The sequence below is a fragment of the Brachycentrus maculatus genome, unplaced genomic scaffold (genome assembly GCF_059751285.1).
Source record: "Brachycentrus maculatus isolate JH-2025_06_01 unplaced genomic scaffold, ASM5975128v1 h1tg000210l, whole genome shotgun sequence".
Lineage (NCBI taxonomy): Eukaryota > Metazoa > Arthropoda > Insecta > Trichoptera > Brachycentridae > Brachycentrus > Brachycentrus maculatus.
In genome coordinates, this window is record NW_028280961.1 from 249,706 (window position 1) to 274,699 (window position 24,994).

Consider the following 24,994-nt stretch of genomic DNA (forward strand, 5'->3'; position numbering starts at 1 on the left):
CTTGTGTTAAGAGAGGGAGTTCATTTTACTATTATTTTTTTTAATAATCAAAGTACACATTATAGATTACATTATTACCCATACACATTATGCATTTTGTTATGGTAAAAGAGTATGTATTTTTTTTGTCATTTTTAGTGACATGTTGTAGGCGGGCTTAAGTGATCACTTTATATGCCTGTGTATCGATCACCATTTTACCAATTATTGAACATCCACATTGCATTCATTTTCTAAGTTGTATATATTTTGTAGTGGTTAAAGCGTTCAGCAATCTTGCTTGAGTAATCAAAATAACACCGCTTCGATTCGATACAGTATGATGCCAATTAAATTAATTATAACTGAACACACAAATCCGAGGATCTATAAGAAGGAAAAATATGAAAAATTAGAATAAAAATATAATTTATATTTTTCTTAAATTTATAAAATTTCAATTAGTCACATTTTTCTCTTAACGAACGAATAGGGTATTATCACTCGGGAGGAATATCTAATTTGTAAAGGATTGTGTAAGACTCGTTTTGTGTTTATAACAGCCGATTTAATCAATATTTTCATTCATCATTCTCTTTTGCAAAATTCGCCTTCGTAAATACGTTGTTTTCGTACGTTGGTAACGTATGACGTCGCAGAAACGAATCCACACTACTACATACTATTACAGCTCTATAAAGCAGATACATAGACATACGCCCCATAACACACCCGATGACGTAAAATTTGATGACGTATAGCGGTGTCCGTTTTTCGTTTTATTAAAATATCTACCCTTAGTTCTCTACAGATTTCAATAAGAATGTTACCGATAGTCTTGTGATTTCTCATCTTAATTTACTGGCAAATAAACCAACATTATGAGAAAAATCCAATGTCGATTTTCCGCACGCAGTATAGTACGAGTCAAATTTATTATTATTTAAACGATAACGGTAATAAATTCGGTCACCGTTTTCAGCGTTAGTATTTAGAACGTGCAAAATATTAAGTATGACAATTTAATATTCAAATTTTTATTGCGGTAATGAATAAACTCGTAATGGATCTTTGTCAGACGGGAGGAATATCTAATTTAACATACTCAACCTATAAAGGATTATATTATATTATAACAGCCGATATAATTAATATTTTCATTCATCATTTTCTTTTGGAAAATTCGCCATCGAAAAATTTTTTTTCGTAAGTTGGCAATGAATGACGTCACAGAAACCATGGTGTTATTTTAATATTGGTAACATTGCTAAATTATTGGCTCCCTCCACCCTCCCACCTCCCCCCCTGCCCTCATATTTGTATAACACAAATGGTAGTGTGGTGGTAAACAAACAATCCATACTACTACTATTACAGCTCTATAAACCATATGACGTCATAAAACGTTCGATGACGGAAATTTGATGACGTATGGGAACGCATGTTTTCCGTTTTATTCAAATATGTATCTAATGTTTAAACTTTAATATCTCCCTTAGTTCCCTACAGATTTCAATAAGAATGTCATCGATAGTCTTGATTTTTCATATAAATTTATTAGCCAATAATCTTACATCTTTACAAAGCCCTATTTTTGGTGTTTTTTTATTATTATTTCTTTTTACATCACTCTACTTTCGAACATTTAGCTTTCGCACACATTTTCAGGTACCAATCATGTGCGAAAGTTGAGGTCCGCCTGTATTTAATTATTGACGCCGGTATTGTTCAACTCTTGTCAGCGCTGTGTCAAAATTCTTCTAGTAGGCAGTGCGGCCATTGACTCAGCTGTGAGAGCCAGTTATCCCAAGGCAGTCGGTATGTTGCTCCGTTCAATTTTGCCGCAACGGTACCTCGACAACTATCGGCTGAAATATTACACTTATTTTAAATATAACTACCGACATCTCTCTATGGGCAGCATCTCTTCTGGGAAGCCTTCCTGGTCCGAGCGTGTTCCGGGCAGAATGCAAACGGGTCTAGGGTCTAGTTATTACGCAATCTACATGCAATTACATCATTTTACATCTGCAACATAAGGTAAATGCAACATGCTGTATATACCAAAGACAATCCGTACTATTTCGAACAAAGAAGCTTACTTTAAATTTTTTGATTTATTTATTGTAACTGCAGACAGTTGGTAGAATTCCATATTGAATTGTTGGGTAATATATCCAAAATTAAACAAGGTATATTTCGTTGAATTCTACATTTATTTATGTATATGTTAATACGTGACGCGTTTCGTCTTCTTAGGACATTATCAAACATCATTGAGTGTTTGATAATGTCCTAAGAAGACGAAACGCGTCACGTATTAACATATACATAAATAAATGTAGAATTCAACAAAATAAACCTTCATTTTTATTATTAAGCTTATAATTTGACCAGATAATTTACCGTCATAGGCTAGTTTGAGTGATCACTTTACACACGTGTAACATTCACCAATTCTACCCATTATTGACAACCACACTACTCAAATTCTTGGAAGTTCTATATATATGAACCAATTTAGAAACCTTGTTCTGGAATCACTAGAACTTCACAAGAGACATCTATTGGTGAGATGTAAAGGTCGTCAGCCCCGTAAATGCCCAGACTTCCATATTCTTCTTCATCTTTGATGAGATGTTAAAAAATAATATGAAAGTAACTCCTGTAATTGGAGATAATCCAGATTTTGTGAACAAGTATTTGGACACACTGAAAATGTTGCAAATAAACCTTGTTTAATTTTGGATATATTATATATACCCAACAATTGTTTGATTTATTTTAAACCTTTTTCTTATATAACGGACTTTCAGCTTTAACGGAAACCCCCTCCCCCCAATAAGTACGTTATATCGAGGTTATACTGTATATTCATATTCTTCATACCCTTATCCGCACCCCAAAGATGAATAGGGCTCTGCATCACGTAAACTTAGTGTTACCTCGATTGTTGACACATAAAGGAAATAAATACATTTATTCTATATTACCCTGTACTGGTATCTGAAGCGGAGGGCTGATCACCTTTCCTTCGTGTGTTAACGATCAAGATAAAACTGCGTTTATATAATGCAGTGCCCTCTATGATATAGACGCAGTGTTATCTTGATCGTTAAAACATGAAGGAAATGTGATCAGCCCTCCGCTTCAGGTACCAGTCCAGGATAATATTGAATAAATATTAGAGTGAAAAAATCGCTTGTATTTATTTGACCCCCCTGGGAATAAAACCCGGGATCTCCAGCACGGTAGCCGAGCGTGCTGACCATTACACTACGGAGGCGGACATTATTTTATGCTTTGCAATGTTAATTAATTGAAATTAAGAGAGTAATTAGACATCCAATCAACGTGAAGAGTAAGATTCATCCTAGTTCAGGTGAACTTTTGTGGTCTTTGACCTTTACGGTGGAATGATTACGTTTTTTCGCGTTAATTAACATCAAATTTTCAAATCCACATTACCAAAGTCTGTGGTGTCAAAACACAAGAAATAAATTGAAGTTTTAATTGTTTGTTTCGTTACTAATTAGAAAAAAATAACCTTTTACAATATAATCCTTGAAAATACAATATACAAAATGTAGCTACACATCTACAGCTACAATTATAAACTTGCACATAAGTACTTTAAATAAACCTTTTCGTAGCGAAAATGACCTCCGTTTTTTTTTCATTTCATTAATTAAAATATATATTAACACAAATACACATAAGTTTATGCATATCGCTCACTCCTTTCAACAACGTCAAATATCAAAAATCGTCAATTTTCAGTTGTGCATGTTTTCGAAATGCCCAGAAAATGTACTATATCCCAGCAAAAGCGGCATATTTTTAACTTAATATTTACCCGCTACAGGGCAGAAAGCGTTGTTTTTGCATTTCGAAGAAAATGTATTGTTTTATTATTTTTTTTAATACACTAAATATTTTTCAATTTGAGAAAAAAAAGTTCAGGTTTTACCTTAAAAGATCTGTTGCACTGTAAAAAGTTCAATAAGTGGCTTGATATTTATTTTTAATACATTTAATTATATTTTTAAACTTTTTAAAACGATCTCCTGAAAAATCAAGTTTTTTGAAATATAACATTGTTGAAAGGAGTGAGCGATATGATATAAATATAGTTAGCCCTGTAAAAACAAAACATCCATATTCTTCTTCATCTATGTTGAGATGTCAACATAGATGACGAAGAATATGGAATACGCATGACTGACAACCACACTGCTTAAATTTAGGAACTTGTATATATCCTTTGATTGACACTTTCTTTCACATGTGAGCTCTCGACACCATCTATGGTTGAGTTGAGTAAGCTTTTTATTTAACAGAGATTTTTATGAAATGTATTTAAGATTATTTTAGAATTTTTTGTGTACCGGGAGATGTCCGAAAACATGATTTTTTTTAAACTTATAATTTGACTAGTTATAGAAGTTTCTGAACTGACCATGCGTTGAAATCGACTAATATCATGTACCTACGTTAAAATACCTGTAGATATAATAACGAGTGATGAATTGATTTCATGGCATTAAACTAGATATTTATACTAAGTACCTACTATATAGGAAGGGAATATCCCATGATGCCACCATTGTTTCATTAGAAACGCCATCGATTCAAATTTCACACTGCCAATAAAACCGTTACCTTTAGTTCTTTACATCTTACACCATATTGTATAAAAGTTTGTTATACAATAAAGTTGAACATGTACTTATACACAATATACTTATTACAGTTATGCGTAAAAATAATTTATTACTAATAATTTACATTATATTATGGATCTTAACGTTTTATTTTGTATTTCTAGACTCTATATACCGACATCATCAGACTGATGAAAATATTAATGGAAAAACTTTATATGTTGTTACTTTATTTTAAAAACTCTTTTATATCTTGAATGTTTATCGCAGATACTTTGTGGCACATTTTATAAACTTTATAAAATAAAAATGAAACAACTTTGTTTTTAACCACTTTTTTACTGGTACACTTTTTCTGGTTTCGACAAGAACCTTGTCATCATCAGGGTTTAACATGTACTCTTTTATTAGTATGTGAGGTCCAAATCCTGGATTATAATCACATACATGAGAAACACCAGAAAATATCATTTTCATTCTTATTATTTTAGCTTATAATTTGACCAAGATTTGTGATTTGATTAGCTTAAGATTTGTGAACAAGTATTTGGACACACTCAAAATGTTGTAAGTAATTTACTACGTTAAAACGATTAATCTCTCTTATTTTGTTGAATTTATACCAATTAATTTATCTGTTGAATTATTTATGAATTTACAACATTTTGAGTGTGTCCAAATACTTGTTCACGAAATCTGGATTATCTCTAATTACAGAAGTTATGATTATAATCCAGGATTCGGACCTCACATACTAATAAAAGAGTTTCTGCTCAATAAAAAGCTTCTTTTCATCTCACCAATAGTTGTCTCTAGTGAAGTTCTAGTGATTCGAGAACAATGTTTCAAAATTGGTTCATATATACTTATGTATAGAACTTCCAAGAATTTGAGTAGTGTGGTTGTCAATAATGGGTAGAATTGGTGAATGTTACACGTGTGTAAAGTGATATCTTAAACCAGTCTTTAACGGTCGTCAGCCCTTTAAATCCCCAGACTTCCATATTCTTCTTCATCTTTGATGAGATGTCAAAAAATAATATGAAAATAACTCCTGTAATAGGAGATAATACAGATTTTGTGAACAAGTATTTGGGCACACTCAAAATGTTGTAATTAATTTATCTGTTGAATTATTTATGAATTACCTAACTCAGGCGTATATATTTTTAGCTTCGCGTGCTGTACTGTCCGGTATGATAAGTATACGATAAATGAAAATGCATATACTTCACTTAATGCTAGCTCTGGCTAAATGGTAGTTTCGACAACCTTGGCATTAGAATAGATTCAAGGATTGTATCATTTTCTGCTAAATAATGGTCAATAATACAAGAAAAATCGTCGAAGGTCTCTGTTTTAGTAGAGTATTCTAAAGTTATCTGCTGTTACATCATTTCCTGAAGGTGGTAGGCAGAGAGGACAGAATGTTAATATCTGACTTACTGTTTTTTCCTTTTTTATTTATTTAATTAGCTTATATTTATTTAAACTTCATGTACAGAAAATAAAAAGTACATTGGCGGGCTTATTGCTAAAAAGCAATATCTTCCAACCGACCAAAGACAGACTAGTGATATTGATCAAAACGTTTGATACCATATATAGCCGTTTGCAATCAGTGGGCAGATAGTACTTGAACAATTAAAAAAAACATAAATTACAAATTGACATTTAAAAAGAAACATAAATTAACAAAAGACGATAATAAGGAGGGCAAAGGAAGAAGGAATTTAGGGAAGGAGGTAGAGGGAGGAGGTTTGATCGACAGTTAGGATTCTAATGACAGATAGTAATGTCTCAGACGTTTTTAAAAGTTAATACATATTATTGTCTGATGTAATAGATTTTATCAAAAAACTAAAAAACAATTAATTAACAATTAGACAAAAAAGTATTCTAGGATTCTAATGATAAATAGGTAGAATTCGGTAGCAAGTTTAAGAAAGAGAGGAGGGGTCATATTTATTATATCAGGGGTCATATATATTATATATTAAAAAATACTTAAACATAAATTGTATACATTTTTTTAAATCACAATCAAACATATTTTTAAAAAAAATGCCGAGACTCATCAAGCCACCTTATGTGTCTTGTCGGTGTAGTTCTTTTTTAATGCATTTTTACTGTTTTTAACCATTTTAACCTTAATATACACACAAAAAGAGAGAAAAATTAAGAATATAAGCATTTTACAATTTTCATAAAACAAACTCCATATTGAATACGAACTATTTTTTAAATTCAATTCAAATGATTTTTTCACATTTCAACAGAAATGAAGACGAATATAGTAGTCTGAGTATTTACGGGGGCTTACGACCGTCATAGGCTGGTTAAGTGATAACTTTACACACGTTTAACATTCACCATTCTACCCATGATTGACAGCACACTACTCAAATTCTTGGTACTTCTACATATATCGCTCACTACTTTCAAGAACGTCATAAATCAAAATACTTGATTTTTCAGGAGAACGATTTTAAAGTTTAAAAATAAAACACAATGTATTAAAAATAAATATCAAGCCACTTATTGAACTTTTAACCGTGCAAAAGATCTTTTTAGGTAAAACCTGAAGGTTTTTTCTACATTTGAAAAATATTTTATTTATTTATAAAAATAATTAAACAATACATTTTCTTCAAAATGCAAAAACAACATTTTGTGCCCTGTAGCGGGTAAATATTATGTTAAAAATATGCCTCTTTTGCTGGGATATAGTACATTTTCTGGGCATTCCGAAAACATGCACCACTGAAAATTGACGATTTTTGATTTATGACGTTCTTGAAAGGAGTGAGCGATATGTAAATATTAGCCCCCGTAAATGCCCAGAATTCCATATTCTTCTTCATCTATGTTGAGATGTCAAAAAATATATATAAAAATAACTCCTACTTGGAAATAATCCAGATTTGTGATCAAGTATTTGGACACAATAAAAATGTTGCAATTGAAATAATGGTATTGACTGCATCCCACCGACGAGACACACAAGGTGGCTTGATAGGTCTCTGCAAAAAAATTGTTTTAAATATGTTTAAAATTGTGATTTAAATCAATCTACACAATTTATGTTAGTAAAAAAAAAAAAATAAAATACTTCGTAAAACTTAAATTAAAAATTAAATAATATATACTCGTATGTTACTTATAGTATACAAAACATTTCTTTTTAAATTCTTTCAGACTCTTTTCATTCTTCATGCATTAAGCCATCTCATCACACATTTTCCAACCCATTATACATTTTGCAGTCTTACGAGTCTGTTTTTTTTTCATCATTATTTTTTAATGTAATAATTACATATCTTATACAATTAAAACAAAAAGAGTTGACATCCTTTTTCCTTAATTGACATTTTTTATAATAATTAATGGCAAACGAATGCTCGTGCTAATGAGAAAACCGGAATTTTCTTGTCAATTTCAGAAGAGCGCAAGTGAATACTAGTTTCAAACAACTCTAGGCACGAGTAAATCGTGCTTTAATTGCTCCTTTTCTTTACACTACTCTTAATTACATACATAGATACCGATGCAACTGCATTATTATATTGATGCGCGCAGTTATTTCGGAGTAACTTGCAAGAGAAAGTTTAAACCTTCGAACGAAGTATCTCTAATTATACAAAAAAAAAATTTTTTAAATTTTTTTTAATTATTTTTTGACATCTCATCAAAATATAGAAGTATAGAAGTCCGGGCATTTACGGGGCTGACGACCGACATAGGCTGGTTTAAGTGATCACTTCACACACGTGTAACATTCACCAATTCTACCCATTATTGACAACCACACTACTCAAATTCTTGAAAGTTCTATATATGTAATAATATAACTAGGTACCTACCTATACATTTTATTTAGTACTTACAAATAGTACCTACATAAAACAGTTCTACCACCAGATGTCGCATGCGTCGCACTGAATAAAACAAAAGACATCAGATAGAAAAAATATAATATTCTGAATTGTCAGAATCAGATTGATAGACAGAAAAATATTATAAAGATAAATTAAGAATAAACTTTAATTACAAAGCAACAGATTGTTTATTTTATTATAATACACTTACTTTACATATTATTTACACCCAATTTACGAAGAAAAATATTACCACGTTATATATATTTATATATATATATATATATATATATACATATATATATATTTATATATAAATATATATATATATATATACATATATATATATATATATATATATATATATATATATATATATATATATATATATATATATATATATATATATATATATATATATATATATATATATATATATATATATGTATGAACCAATTTAGAAACATTATTCTTAAATCACTAAAACTTCACTATAGACATCTATTGGTGAGATTAAAAATGAAATAAATAGTGGCTAGCCTAAAGTATATGTTTTACCCAGAAAAGCAGTGCCTATCCTTACATACCCGCGCCCGCGTGACATAAAAACGTATCCAGAACCTACTCTACCTTACTAAGTAGTACCTAGCTTACCTTACTACCTATCTCTACTACCCTAGCAAGGAATACCTGCATTATTTAGATTGGCAGTGACAGGTATATTGAAAGCTTTTAAATGTAAATTAAATGTAAACAATTATATATTGTTTCACATTTTCAATAAACTTAGTTACGTAAAAAAAATGCTTAGCAAAAGCAGATCTGTCAGGAAGCCTAGATGCTTCTGTATCAGATCTGGGCATGCGGTGGGACAGCTTTCAATAAAGTACTTCTGCTTACCCTAGTAAGGAATATCTACCTTACCTTACTACCAACCTCAACTGCCTACCTTATTGAATTCTCTGTACACGCCACTTGTTATTTTTTACAATATTAAATGGGTTTTCATTTAAAAACGTAACGCTGAAAACGTTATCTAATCGAGAGGTTACACAATGTTATCAAACACCATGGGTATTTCAACAAAAAGTCAACCATACCATAAAACGATGTTGTTTATCTCTTATACAGGGCATTGCGATACTGGTGTTGAAAGCAATTTGCCAGTTAAAACTAAATATTATTTACACATTATCGCTTATATGGGAGGCGTTGCAACTCATTGCGAAATTGCGGAAACATAAAAATTAATCGTAATGATATCGCTCACTCCTTTCAAGAACGTCAAAAATCGTCAATTTTCAGTTGTGCATGTTTTCGGAATGCCTAGAAAATGTACTATATCCCAGCAAGAGAGGCATCTTTTTAATTTAATCTTTACCCGCTACATGGCAAAAAGTGTTATTTTTGCATTTTGAAGAAAAGGTATTGTTTAATTATTTTTTGAAATATACTAAATATTTTTCAATTTGAGAAATAAAAAATCACGTTTTACCTAAAAAGATCTGTTGCACAGTAAAAAGTTCAATAAGTGGCATGATATTTATTTTTAATACATTGTGTTATATTTCTAAACATTAAAAACGTTCTCCTGAAAAATATTTTTTTAAAATTTATGACGTTCTTTAAAGGAGTGAGCGACATGTCAGGCAGCTGGTTAATTTAGCTATAGCTAATATATTGCAAGGATCTTACTAACAACTTACTTGTGTATCGCCTCCCCATGTATTTTATCATGTGTTCGTATAATAAAACGATGAATTTCTCTGTTAAAATTTGAGAAAGGATAATATTAAAATTCCTACAGGCATTAGTACGTTTGGCTGTGAAGTGTTGTGTGTAATGACAGGGCAGAATGTATAATTTGGTCAGATTGAAGCACAAGTAGAATGGCAGTGTTGTGATTTTTAACAGCTCGCTGTGGATCACGACTCGACTGACGTTGGCAAATGAAACGTGCTTCTAGATTTCAGTCTTTGGCTGCCTTTCAAATAGTGAATTATCGCCAGAAATTGAATCATGTACGGGTACTAATGGTGAATTGCAGCAAATGTGGGTATGTACACGAATGCCATCATGTGGAAGGTAATAAATAGACCACAAGCGGTATTATTGCCACATACAAACTGTGACGTAACGATATTTGGGGAATCAAAGGAGAAATTTATCACTTTTTTAACATCTCAACATAGATGAAGAAGAATATGACTTACTACCATCTTAGACTTGGTTTCATCGAGATGAAAAGAAGCTGTTTATTGAGCAGAAACTCTTATTAGTATGTGAGGTCCGAATCCTGGATTATAATCACACACATGAGAAACGTCAGAAAATATCATTTTCATTTTTATTATCTCGCCAATAGATGTCTCTAGTGAAGTTCTAATGATTCAAGAACGATATTTCAAAATTGGTTCATATATACATATATAGAACTTTCAAGAATTCGAGTAGTGTGGTTGTCAATAATGGGTGGAATTGGTAAATGTTACACGTGTGTAAAGTGATCACTTAAACCAGCCTATGACGGTCGTCAGCCCCGTAAATGCCCAGACTTCCATATTCTTCTTTATCTTTGATGAGATGTCAAAAAATAATATGAAAATAACTCCTGTAATTGGAGATAAACCAGATTTTGTGAACCAGTATTTGGACACATTAAAAATGTTAATATTTAATTCCAACAATAATATTTCGTGCTTTTACAAATTATAAGAGTTATGGGTATTGATTTTTCTTGCCAATAGAGTTTAAATACACCATGTGATTTATTACATAGTTTTCAACAGTACCTACATAGCTACATTGTTTGGTAATCGTTCAAGTGGAAAATTCGATTCATGACAACAGCACGATTTGCGTTTATTATTAAAGTACTTACCGATTTTAAAAGTAAACCCTGACTCTCAATTATCGTCAGACTTGACTCTCATGTCGCTCACTCCTTTCAATAACGTCATAAATAAAAAACTTGATATTTTAGGAGATCGTTTTTAAAGTTTAAAAATATAACACAATGTATTAAAAATAAATATCAAGCCACTTATCGAACTTTTTACTGTGCAACAAATCTTTTTGGTAAAACCTGAACTTTTTTTCTCCATTTGAAAAATATTTAGTACATTTTTGTCCGCCTTCGTAGTGTAATGGTCAGCACGCTCGGCTAAGGTTCTAGAGGTTCCGGGCTCGATTCCCAAGGGTGGTAAAATAAATATTAGTGATTTTTTCACTGTAATATTTATTCAAAATTACCATGGACTGGTACCTGAAGCGGAGGGCTGATCACCTTACCTTCATGTATAAACGATCAAGATAACACTGCGTTTATATGACAGTGCCCTATGCATCATTGGGGTGCGGATAAGGGTTTTAATTTTTTTTTATATATACTAAACTTTTTTCATATGGAGAAAAAAACCTTCAGGTTTTACCTAAAAAGATCTGTTGCACAGTAAAAAGTTCGATAAGTGGCTTGATATTTATTTTTAATACATTGCGTTATATTTATGCTATGACACGTCGTAAACCCCGTAAATGCCCAGACTTCCATATTCTTCTTCATCTTTGATGAGATGTCAAAAATAGTATAAAAATAATATCAGTAAGCGAACTACTGTTTTTTAGAAAATGGGCCATTGACAATCGGGCCTATGAAAAAGTGTGTTAGCTCACTCAAATCATAATAAGATCGCTTGTGAGAACCAGATGTGTTCACCGCGCTGTCGAGAAGTCGGAACAGTTGCGTTGCGTGCGCCGGCGTTGCTGTAATTGGTGACTTTGAGCTCGTAACGAATAACTAGCAACGAGCTCGAACGTTGCTTTCAGGAAAATCGCCATTGTTGTCAATGATGTAAAAAGAAATCTCACCAAATTCGACCCAATTTAATATTAATTATCATGATGTGTAAATTTTTATTGCTGGGTAATGAAAAATTAAAAAAATATATTGAAATACTCGTCAAGAAAACTCGACTATTGGATTAAATATTAAACGCCCAGACTTCCATATTCTTGTTCATCTTTGATGAGATGTCAAAAATAAGATGAAAATAACTCCTGTAATTGGAGATAATCCAGATTTTGTGAACAAGTATTTGGATACACTCAAAATGTTGTAGATATTATTTTTCACTCTCATTGTTTTTGAAGTGAATCTTGTTCTTGTGAATCTTGTGAAGGCGATGGTTCGATAATCGATGTTTGGACCGGAATCGAGAGTGAAATTTCAAAGATGCGTCAAGTTTTAGACACCTCACGTTATGGGAGGAATTTTAATAAATTCACAATAGTAGATCCATGAACGTGGAAGAAGCAAATAATGTTTGCTAAGACAAAGTGGTGTGGCATTCTACTCTTTCTGCCTACCCCTGCGGGGAAGCGGCGTGATTGTTAGACACTTAATTCAAATCTGGGTTTTCTCCGCTTATTTATTATTAGGAGCTATTTTGCCTTTTTTTCTAAATAACCTAACGTCCAAGTGACTTTAAAAGCTGGCTACGGCTTAAACATCGCAGATTATCATGGCCCAGGCTTCAATTTTATACGTTTTTACCCTTGTAAGTGGATTTACTTTTTATATTTAAATTTATTATAATTTCATGTAATTCATGAGTGAAAATTCTAGGCAAAAACACTCGCGTATGTTTATATGTATAATCAGTATAAGTATCGCAATATTTTTATAAAATAAATTAACTTTGTTTATTAATACAATTCAACCTACCGGTTTCAACAATACATTGTCATCATCAGGGATTATTTTAAATCAAAAAAATTAAAAACATTAATATATTTTCACAAAAAACTTCCACACACTCCATAAAAATCCCAAATGTTATTTTTATTATTCATTGTATAATAATAAATAATAAAAACCCTTATCCGCACCAAATGGTGCATAGGGCACTGCTTCATATAAACGCAGTGTTATCTTGATCGTTTACACATGAAGGAAAGGTGATCAGTCCTCCGCTTCAGGTACCAGTCCAGGGTAATATTAAATAAATATTACAGTGAAAAAATTACTTATATTTATTTTACCCTCCCTGGGAATCGAACCCAGGACCTCCATAACGGTAGCCGAGTGTGCTGACCATTACACTACGGAGGCGGACAAAATTATATCATTGTATAGCAACCCCAAATAAAAACTAATGGAATTACCCAAAAAAACAGTATGAAGCTGCGCACATTCTGGAAAAAGGCTGGAAAACATTCAAGAAATCACAATATTTATTTTTTAGTATAAACAGTCTAACATACAGCAGAGAGTACTCTTTATCATTCCGTAACCAATTACATATTTCATAACAAACAAGTCTCAAGGAAGTAATATATACCTGAGTGATGAGTCTTAGTTGCTAAATGGACAGAATAGATAATGAAATGCATGAAGATCTTCTGCAGATATAATTGGCCGTTTTCACGCGCACCGATCTGTGAATCGTTCAGATTAATAACACAATTTAGGAAATGAGCGTGTTCAAATGAGGTAATGAAAAAATCAAATAAAACGAGAAATACTCACCAAGGAAGCGACCTCAAATTGGATGTAATATTTTATAACGTTTTTTACTTATTGAAATAACTCTAATAGCACCATAATATGGTTGGAGGTTAATTTGCAAGAACCTGTGTTAGGGCCTGACTAACATACTTTATGACCAAAATTTGGTGGCGTTAGGTCCATTGGCTCCAGGCAGCAAATATATATATATATATATATATATATATATATATATATATATATATATATATATATATATATATATATATATATATATATATATATATATATATATATATATATATATATATATATATATATATATATATATATAACTAACTAACTATCACGCCGCTTCCCCGCAGGGGTAGGCAGAGGAAATAGACCCCCACACCACTCTTTTCTTTCAAACATTCTTCGCCTCATCCACGTTCATGCATCTCCTCATACATACCCGCCTATTGTTTCGACTCCTAATCTGACCACTTTCAAGTATTTGGCATACTTGATCGTGCCAAGTTTTTCTCGGTCTTCCTCTGCTCCTTTTTCCAATTACATTCGCCTCATAAATTTGTTTTACCGTTCTTTCCTCACTCATTCGTTCTACATGTCCAATGTCCAAACCATCTCAACACACCTTATATATTATACATTTATATATATATATATATATATATATATATATATATATATATATATATATATATATATATATATATATATATATGTATATATATATATATATATATATATATATATATATATATATATATATATATATATATATATATATATATATATATAAATATATAAATATATATATATATATATATATATATATATATATATATATATATATATATATATATATATATATATATATATATATATAAATATATATATATATATATATATATATATATATATATATAATATAAAACCAATGATAGTAACAGCGTTAGTGTCTAGAAAACGGTGTCTCAAAATACGGAAACGATTCCCAAGTTAGAAAATGAAATAAAAACCAACTACACGTAGGAAATTGACACAATCGAGACACGAAAAAAACGAATCGTAAAGGTGTGTTTTTGCGCTCGCGATCGTGTATTTTCTACTCCATTACACAAAAGTAGTTGGGTAGGTAGGTACCGCTCCATAATTTTTTCATGTGAACGTACATGACCGCAGAAAAACAATAACGACCAGCCATAAAAAGGAGGGAAAAAAATAAATCGTTCCTCGTTCGAAATCGGCATGAAGAACGTTCGTAACGGTCACCCATGTTCGATAAATTAGCATTCTCGATTTGTTCCACTTCTGATGGCCATTTTTGAAATGCAACTACACATCATTATCGACTCTGTGACCGAATATTTTTCACATCGCAAATGTTGAAAAAAATCTATTAAATGAACAATCGGGCCACGATTCGAATTTGATTATCATATTTGTAACGATTTGATGGATCATTGAAAAGTTTTACAATATTTTTAAGTGATATAAATAATTTTTAATAGAAATTTTGCACATCGCTCACTACTTTCATCAACGTCACATATCAAAAATCGTCAATTTTCAGCTATGCATATTTTCAGAATGCCCAAAAAATGTACTACATATATCCCAGCAAAAGCGGCATATTTTTAACTTAATATTTACCCGCTACAGGGAAGAAAGTGTGTTTTTGCATTTTGAAGAAAAGGTATTGTTTAATAATTTTTTAAAATTTACTAAATATTTTCAAATGGAGAAAAAACATTCAGGTTTTACCTAAAAAATCAGTTGCCCAGAAAAAGTTCCATAAGTGGCTTGATATTTATTTTTAATACATTTTATTATATCTTTCAACTTTAAAAACGATCTCCTGAAAAATCAAATATTTTGATATATGACGTTAGTGAAAGGAGTGAGCGATATGTAATCTTATTTAATAGACCAATAAGTATATTCAATAAATCCATATTTCTTAACGCCCAATATACTTATATGTCCAATGTCCAATGCCCAATGTCCTATGCACCCCAATGGTGCATAGGACACTGCATTATATAAACGCAGTGTTATCTTGATCGTTAACACACGAAGGAAAGGTGATCAGCCCTTCACTTCAGGTACCAGTCCAGAGTAATATTGAATAAATATTTAAGTAAAAAATCACGTATATTTGACCCCTCCCCCTTGGGAATCGAACCCGGGACCTACAGAACGGTAGCCGAGCGTGCTGACCATTACACTACGGAGGCGGACCTTTCTTATTATAATAATAGTAAAAGGTGAAAACGTTCACTTAATGAAATCGATCGCGGTTTACCAATATGGTGACATCTATTATATTTTGAAAGTCCAAAAATCGCCAGACACTCTCTTGTCTCGTAGCGAAATTATTTTACAACGCCATTAGTTTTTACGACATGATGGTATCATTCTGTTGTTTTATTAATTCAGCCCACGGACCATTCATCTGAATTGAAAATTCCCAGCGGGTCAACAAATCTGACATCTACTTTTGATCGGGCGCGAATTTATTCGTTACGCTTTCATTCTTGGCCAGTAGGTAATTCAACATGCCTAATTTTATATAACACATCCTATTTGGTTATTTGTAATGTCTGAGACACAACTTTCAAACTCGAAACTTACATTTAATACATCGCTCACTCCTTTCAATAGGGCAGAAAGTGTTGTTTTTGCATTTTGAAGAAAAGGTATTGTTTCATTATTTTTTTTAAACATACTAAGCTTATTTCAAATGGAGAAAAAAACCTTAAGGTTTTACCTAAAAAGATCTGTTGTACAGTAAAAAGTTCAATAAGTGGCTTGATATTTATTTTTAATACATTTTATTCTATTTTGAAGCTTTAAAAACGATCTCCTGAAAAATCTAGTTTTTTGGAGTTATGACATTGTTGACAGGACAACATTTTGCACATTTGTCACAAATGGATATTGATCTGTTCCATGTGTCTGAAGGAGTATTCCGAAGCGGGAGTCTTCTACATCTTTAACAAGAGTCTTTTTGATTTCTTTTTAAATTTGTGTTTGTAATATACACGCCTTAAATGTTTTGTTTGTAATGTATATATTTATTTTAGAATAAATTTAATAGAAATTTAATTCAATTTTGAGTGTGTCCAAATACTTGTTGCGGAGGGCTGATCACCTTTCCTTCGTTGTTAACGATCAAGATAACATTGCGTTTATATGATGAGTGCCCTATACACCATTGGGTGCGGATAAGGGTTTGAAGAAATAAAAAAGTTTATTTTTTCTTTATATCATGCCAAATGATTTCGTTAGCCATAGATTTCAGAGCGAAGAGCCTATATAATTTTAAAAATATTTTTTTATTTTTTTACTTTTTTTAAATAATTTTTATTTATCTTTTGATTTGGAGTTTAATTTGTAGAACTCCGTTAGCCATATAAGGACCGTGAGTCCATTTAATCATCACATTCGTTTAAAAATGCCACAACTAGGCGAAACAATTGCCACAATATTAATTTTTATGTGTTTTTCAACAATAAAATACAACTTGGTATACTCAAAAAATCTGTTTGATTAAAAAATTAATGCATAAAATATGTTTTTTTACTAAATCAGGTTTGTAATATTTATTGGGTACGCAAGTTCAAATTCCTTTGCCCATCGTCCCTATTCTGTAACTTCTTCGTGTACGTCCGATGATTCACAACATACCCCGATTTATGTTTCTAGGTCGTTGACAGTTGTGTGTCGGATATGAACAGGCACTTTGACAGCTGTTCCTCCAATCAGATTATCGCACCAAACTCGTTCTAGGTGCTTCTACGAACACGCAGTGCTGATATAATTTTTGATCGTCGTCATTTATATATTTGTCCGCCATTTGCGAATGCCAAATAAAGATCTATAATTGTTTAAATATTAATTAAGTCGTAAACTATATTTTTAATTTCTTTATGTATATCATTTGCCAGCGGGACGGAAGTCGTGTTGATTAAACTACCGTAATTCCGCGGAATGATAACATTATCATTTTTATAGTTTGAGATTTTTAATTGAACGACATCACATCAATATTTGAAACCGTTACAATAAACATTAATAAAACAAATTAAGTATTTAATGGGAACAGAGAAATGCTAGGTGTTGAAATCATAATAATAATATTCTATATTGCTTTTTTTTCACATCTCAACATAGACTAACTAACTAACTAACTAACCATCACGCCGCTTCCCCGCAGGGGTAGGCAGAGAGAATAGAGCGCCACACCACTCTGTCCTTGCAAACATTTTTCGCCTCTTCCGCGCTCATGCATCTCCTCATACATACCCGCCGATTGTTACGACTCCTAACCTGAACACTTTCAAGTATTTGTCACACCTGATCGTGCCATGTTTTTCTCGGTCTTCCTCTGCTTCTTTTCCCACTAACATTCGCCTCATAAATTTGTTTTACCGTTCTTTCGTCACTCATTCGTTCCACATGTCCAAACCATCTCAACACACCTTTCTTAATTTTATCGATAATGCTTATCTCAGCTTTGCATTCCTTCCTTATTTCACTATTCGCACATCTATCATACATCGTTTTGTCGCACATTCTTCTGAGAGATCGCATTTCGACTGCATTCAGTCTACTTTCATCCTTCTTTTGCCAACTCCATGTTTCACTTACATACATTAGAGTTTGAACCAGGACTCCGTTGTGCACTGCCAGTTTAGCTTCCGCTGATAGGTTTTTATTTGCTATAACTGATTTCAGTGCACCATTCACTTTGTTCCCAGCATTCACCCTCCTTTCTATGTCTTTATCAATCTTTCCATCCCTAGAAAACATACTACCCAAATACACATCTCAACATAGACGTATAAGAATATGAAAGTCTGGGCATTTACGGGGTATACGACCGTCGTAGACTGGTTAAGTGATCACTATGCACACTTGTAACATTTACTAATTCTACCCATGATTGACTACCACCACACTAGGTACTTAAATTCTTGAATCACTGAATTTCGGGTGCTATGCCAATTTAAAAAAATATATCGGAACTTCTATATATATTTGTGAAAAAATCACTTATATTTATTTTACCCCCCTTGGGAATCGAACCCGGGACCTCCAGAACGGCAGCCGAGCGTGCTGACCATTACACTACGGAGGCGGACAAATTTTTCACTGTAATATTTATTCAATATTACCATGGACTGGTACCTGAAGCGGAGGGCTGATCACCTTTCCTTCATGTGTAAAACGATCAAGATAACACTGCGTTAATATGACACAGTGCCCTATGCACCATTGGGGTGCGGATAAGGGTTTTATTATTATTATTATATATATTTATTTATTGAACGGCTAATGCCTTTAACACAATTAATACGTATATAAAGTACCTAATATAAAAATACACTAAAAAATAAAAATAAAATCTTAAAAATAAAATAAAATACCAAATAGTAACCACTGGTAAATAAGCGTCTCCTTCACACACTATCAGCGAATATGATTCAATTTTGAAACATAGTGCTTAAATCACAAAAATTTTTACTAGAGACATTAAATAGGTCCGAGAACTCAACCTTGAGGCACCCCAGTCAATTTCCCCAATTTTATCAACTAAATTGGTGATCATGTAATATTTATTCAATATTACCATGGACTGGTACCTGAAGCGGAGGGCTGATCACCTTTCCTTCATGTGTAAACGATCAAGATAACACTGCGTTAATATGACACAGTGCCCTATGCACCATTGGGGTGCAGATAAGGGTTTTATTATTATTTTATTATTATTAAATCGGTGATCCCAAAATCCGACTGATATTGAACAATTAGGTTCAAAATGAATATATTCGATCAAATTTTATTTGTTATTCATCAGAAATACTTGAAAGTCTTCATATTTGCATCAATGTTCTCATTGATATTTTATCAACTGTTTTCTTTGGTGTTCTCAAAATCCGACTTAGTTTCTAAATGAAATCATTCGATCATCTTTTATGTGAATGAACGCTCTCTCGTGAATATTTCAAATCGACTCCGGAATTCCTTTATTGTGAGCCGACAACAGTGCCTACCTATCACAATGACAAAAATGCTGTTTTATAACAGTAGATAGTAGAGAAGTGAGCTGTTTGCAGATCTAATGGAGATTAATCTGTCTGGATTGTCTGAGCTGTCAAAAGGATTGTTCGGGCATTCCGTTGACCTCGACTCTCTGACCTAATCAACCCCACTCGACCGTTTCTGCCAGTCGAATTTAATAGCGTTTGATGGCAATAACATTGCATGCCTCCCACGAAACGCCACTGACCTCAATAATCGTCATTACGATTTGCGGGGGCATTACGTTCACAATTTGGAATTTCGTAAAATGGGGGATCGCGACGCGAAGTTTTACCATTGTTATAAAGGGTTTTTCTTTTCTACGTCATTGAAATATGTTTTAACGTTTAGGAATAGCCCGCAAAACCTCTACTTTTCGCGAGTGTTTTTGCCTAGAATTGTTACTCATGAATTACATGAAATTATAGTAACTTTAAACATAAAAACTAAATCCACTCACGAGTAGGCACAGGCTATGAAACTTATAAAGTTAAAGCCTGATTAGGGACGTGATAAACGGTGTTGCATAAGCCGTAGCTAGATTTCAGAGTCACTTGGACGTTAGGTAATTCAAATAATAAAAAACTCGTCCGCAGGTAGGATAGTAAGGACAGGGAAGGTAAATGTGAAAAATACATCACAAACACCTGGACCAATTTTTGACTGAACATTTTCTGCAAATGCCTTGACACTGTTCGGTGTTTGTCTGCTGTGCTGGTCGGGGTTGTGGAGGCGTCTGTGGAAGCGCAGGGCTGATCACCTACCTTCATATTATAAAAAAATCAAAAAAACATTGCATGGATTTTATGCAGTGTTCTATGCACCATTGGGTACGGAAAATGTCAGTAGTAGTAGTAGTATTTTTCCGATAGGAAAATATTCCAAAATTCAGTATTTTCGTTTGGGTTTCTCGAAAGCAAAAAACGCACGTGTGCTGGCCGTCTTAAAGTGGAAATTTACCATAACTTAAAAGCTTGGAATGGTACCTCTAACTATTTTCGTGGAAGTTGTATTTTTTACCATAAGTAGCGTTGTTAGTAATTACATAATATTTGACCCGTTTCAATAAAATACAGCGAGGTACGTTCCGACAAGTTTTAGGATCATTGGCCGCTCCTACCAGAGGCTTTTGGTCACTTTTTATTTGACGAACATAACTGCGTTCTGTATTTCAATAATGCAGGAACGTATTTCATTCATTATTGAAAAATAAAATCAATTAGAACACGTTCTCATTAGTGGTAAGAACTTAATTTTAAATATAAGGTTTAAAAAAATTCAACATTTAGAGATTTTTTTTATAGGTGAGAGTTGCATTTATTATTTTATGTACAAACTTTGTACATTGAGATGTTTTGGACGCTTTGAGATGCTTTGGATATTTGGACATGTGGAACGCATGAGTGAGGAAAGAACGGTTAAACAAATTTACGAGGCAAATGTAGTTGGAAAAAGTAGCAGAGGAAGACCGAGGAAAACCTGGCACAATCAGGTATGTCAAATACTTGAAAGCGGCCGGGTCAGGAGTCGTAATAATCGTCGGGTATGTATGAGGAGATGCATAAATGTAGAAGAGGCGAAGAATGTTTGCAAAGACAGGGTGGTGTGGCGTTCGATTCTCTCTGCCTACCCCTGCGGGGAAGCGGTGTGATGGTTAATTAGTTGGTTTTTAGCTTTGTATATAGATCAATTAGTGGATGTTTGTAACTTGTAGCTTAAACGCTTTTTAATTTACTCTGTGGGATAATCAAGTGTGGGCCAATCAGGAACTTCTTGGCATTTGCTCATTGCTTGGAGAAACCACTAAAAACTCCTCAAGAAAAACCGGATTGTTTACTGTCATCAAAAGAGTTTCTGCTCAATAAAAAGCTTCTTTCATCTCACCATAAATAAATGCCTAGTAAAATTCTAGTGAATTTGTGATTTGAACAATATATATACATATATCGTAGTCATACAGGAGAAAGTGACCAAGTGCATTTGTTCTCAAAAACGTGATCATTGACTATTTGATATCTTAATAATAAATAATAAACCCTTACCGCACCCCAATGGTGCATAGGGCACTGTGTCATATTAACGCAGTGTTATCTAAATCGTTTACACATGAAGGAAAGGGGATCAGCCCTCCGCTTCAGGTACCAGTCCATGGTAATATTGAATAAATATTACAGTGAAAAAATCACTTTTATTTATTTTACCCCCCTTGGGAATCGAACCCGGGACCTCCAGAACGGTAGCCGTGCGTGCTGACCTTACACTACGGAGGCGGACTAAATGATATCTTACTAGCTTAATATTGCCCTGAAAAAAATCCTAATGGATTTTATACTTGGAAGTATAATATATTGACTTGTTAAAAATGACTAAATGCATTGATGTTTATTTTGTTGCCAAGCAAAAGTCACTTAAATGGCCCTCCTGAACATTTTACGTTATATTAGTTGGTCACTTTCTCCTGTACGACTACGATATATAAAAGGTAATTTTACCCTACTCCGGTTCTGTTTCTTCAATCAAATTCACATCACGCGAAAGACAGGGAAACGTGATAAGGAAAGAGATGGATGGATCTTTGTATCTACGTCTTTGGAGGCTGAAATATTACCTAAATTAAATGGAGTATAAGAAATATGTTATAAAAACTCAGTTACGAAATTTCGGCGAATCGAGACCCGCTACTAAAGAATCGTAGGGTGTTAAGTTTTACGAGTGCTTTTTAATGACACACTTGAGTTTATTATATTTGTAAATGTATTTAAACTGTGTGCAAACATCGCAAACTCCAAATGGCATTTTTATTTTGTACATTAAAAGTATTTTTAACTTTGTGGTATGGTAATATAACACTCTCCTTATCATTAACTTTGTGTAATGGCACTTATTCGTGACTGCCGGTCTCGGAATAACCTTTCCATCGTCAGGTCATTAAAATAAAATTATTACGGTTTGACATTTGTACAAAAAAAAAGGTATTTTTAGTATGAAATTATTAATTTTAATTAATTAAACGTGGTTTAAAATGTAAAAAAAGTCAGTACGCCTCCGTAGTGTAATGGTCAGCACGCTCAGCTACCGCACTGGAGGTCCCGGTTTCGATTCCGAGGGGGGGGCTCAAATGAATATAACTGATTTTTCACTGATAACAAGTGATATTTATTTAACTGGTAGCTAATGCGGAGGGCTGATCGCATTTCCTTCATTTGTTAACGATCAAGATAACACAGCGTTTATATGATGCGGTGCCCTATGCACTATTCATATATATATATATATATATATATATATATATATATATATATATATATATATATATATATATATATATATATATGTATATATATTATTCACATCTTACCATAGATGAAGTCTGGGTATTTACAGGGCTTACGACCTATCAAAGTCTATGCTGGTTTTAGTAATCACTTTACACACGTGCAACATTCACCATTCTACCACTACATGATTGACAACTACACTACTGTTTTTTTTTAAAATATAATTACATATTATTGTAACTTGTTACTATGTATACAAGGAAAAAAATTAAAAATACGCGAGTATTTTTCACAGTTATAAATCTTCTCCGTGTAAATCTTAGAAAAATGACGATACATGTATAAATCAACACTTATCTAACGAGTAATTACGTTGAATGAGTTGTATCGGGTATTCGGTCGATAGGAACTCGTCCTAATTTCGCGAGTACGCCGGCATTGGCGTTAGTGGCGCGTTCTCACGACTGCACTGATCAAACTTTCACGACTCATTTCAACACTTCGCACTCTGGGCCGATTCGCAGAACAAGAGGACAAAATTATTGTCAGATATATTGAGATTCTGTGTGATTGTGCGTCGTTAGCACATAGCCCTAGATAAGGAATTTCAAACACCAATTGACTTTAATAAAAAGATACCGAATTATTTTTTTACTTTTATTTCAGGCATCATTGCCAAACCCAAATGCGGAACTTGAAAACAAAATAGATTTTTTCCTAAAAAAAAAATGGTTTTACAAAAAGTGAACGATGAATGATAAGGAGAGTGTTATATTACCATACCACAAAGTTTACAATGCTTTTAATGTGCGAAATATCTTAAAATATTTATCTGTTTTTTTGTTTGTAAAACTTGTATGCGACCCATCATGTCATATGGGATCAAATGGAGTGCGGACACCGCAGTAACAAAAAACGCGCTAAGTGTGTCAGAAATGAAGACTCTAAGGTTCATATCTGGCAAGAGTCTACGAGATAGAATAAGGAACACCAGGATAAGAGAAGAATGCGAGATGATGTCGTTAGGTGGGGAAGACAACGAAGAAGACAATGGTATGCACATGTGAGGAGAATGGAACCATCCAAACTCCCCCACATTGCACTACACGGCAAACCCCAAAGTAGACGACTTCAAGGCAGACCACCAAAGAGATGGATTGACAGCTGGGAATCGACATCACAGGAGGCTAATCCCTCTTAAAAACAGACCATAAGGCCTACACAAGAAAAAGTATTTATTATACGTAAAATGATAAAATATATCGTAGTTGTACAAGAACAAGTGACCAACTGACAAAATGTAAAATGATCAGGAGGGCCATTTAAATCACTTTTGCTTGGCAAGAAAATAAACATCAATGCAGTTAGTCATTTTTAAGCCAATATATTATACTTAATATATTATACTTTCAAGTTTAAAATCGCTTTGGGTTTTTTTCAGGGCAATATTAAGCTAGTGAGATATCAAATAGTTTATAATCACTTTTTTGTAAACTGGTCACTTGGTCACTTTCTCCTGTATGACTACAATATATAAATGCCGAAGCTGGTAAATATTTTTTCCTTTCCTTATTGCCATTGGCCCACAGTGCTTCG

At 32.8% G+C, this 24,994-nt stretch overlaps 1 protein-coding gene across 1 annotated transcript in view; it reads left to right on the forward strand.

The window, feature by feature from the left end:
• LOC148307094 (uncharacterized) overlaps positions 1–24,994 on the forward strand; it is a 64,301-nt gene that overhangs the window by 1,221 nt on the left and 38,086 nt on the right. The gene's annotated exons all lie outside the window — the stretch shown is intronic.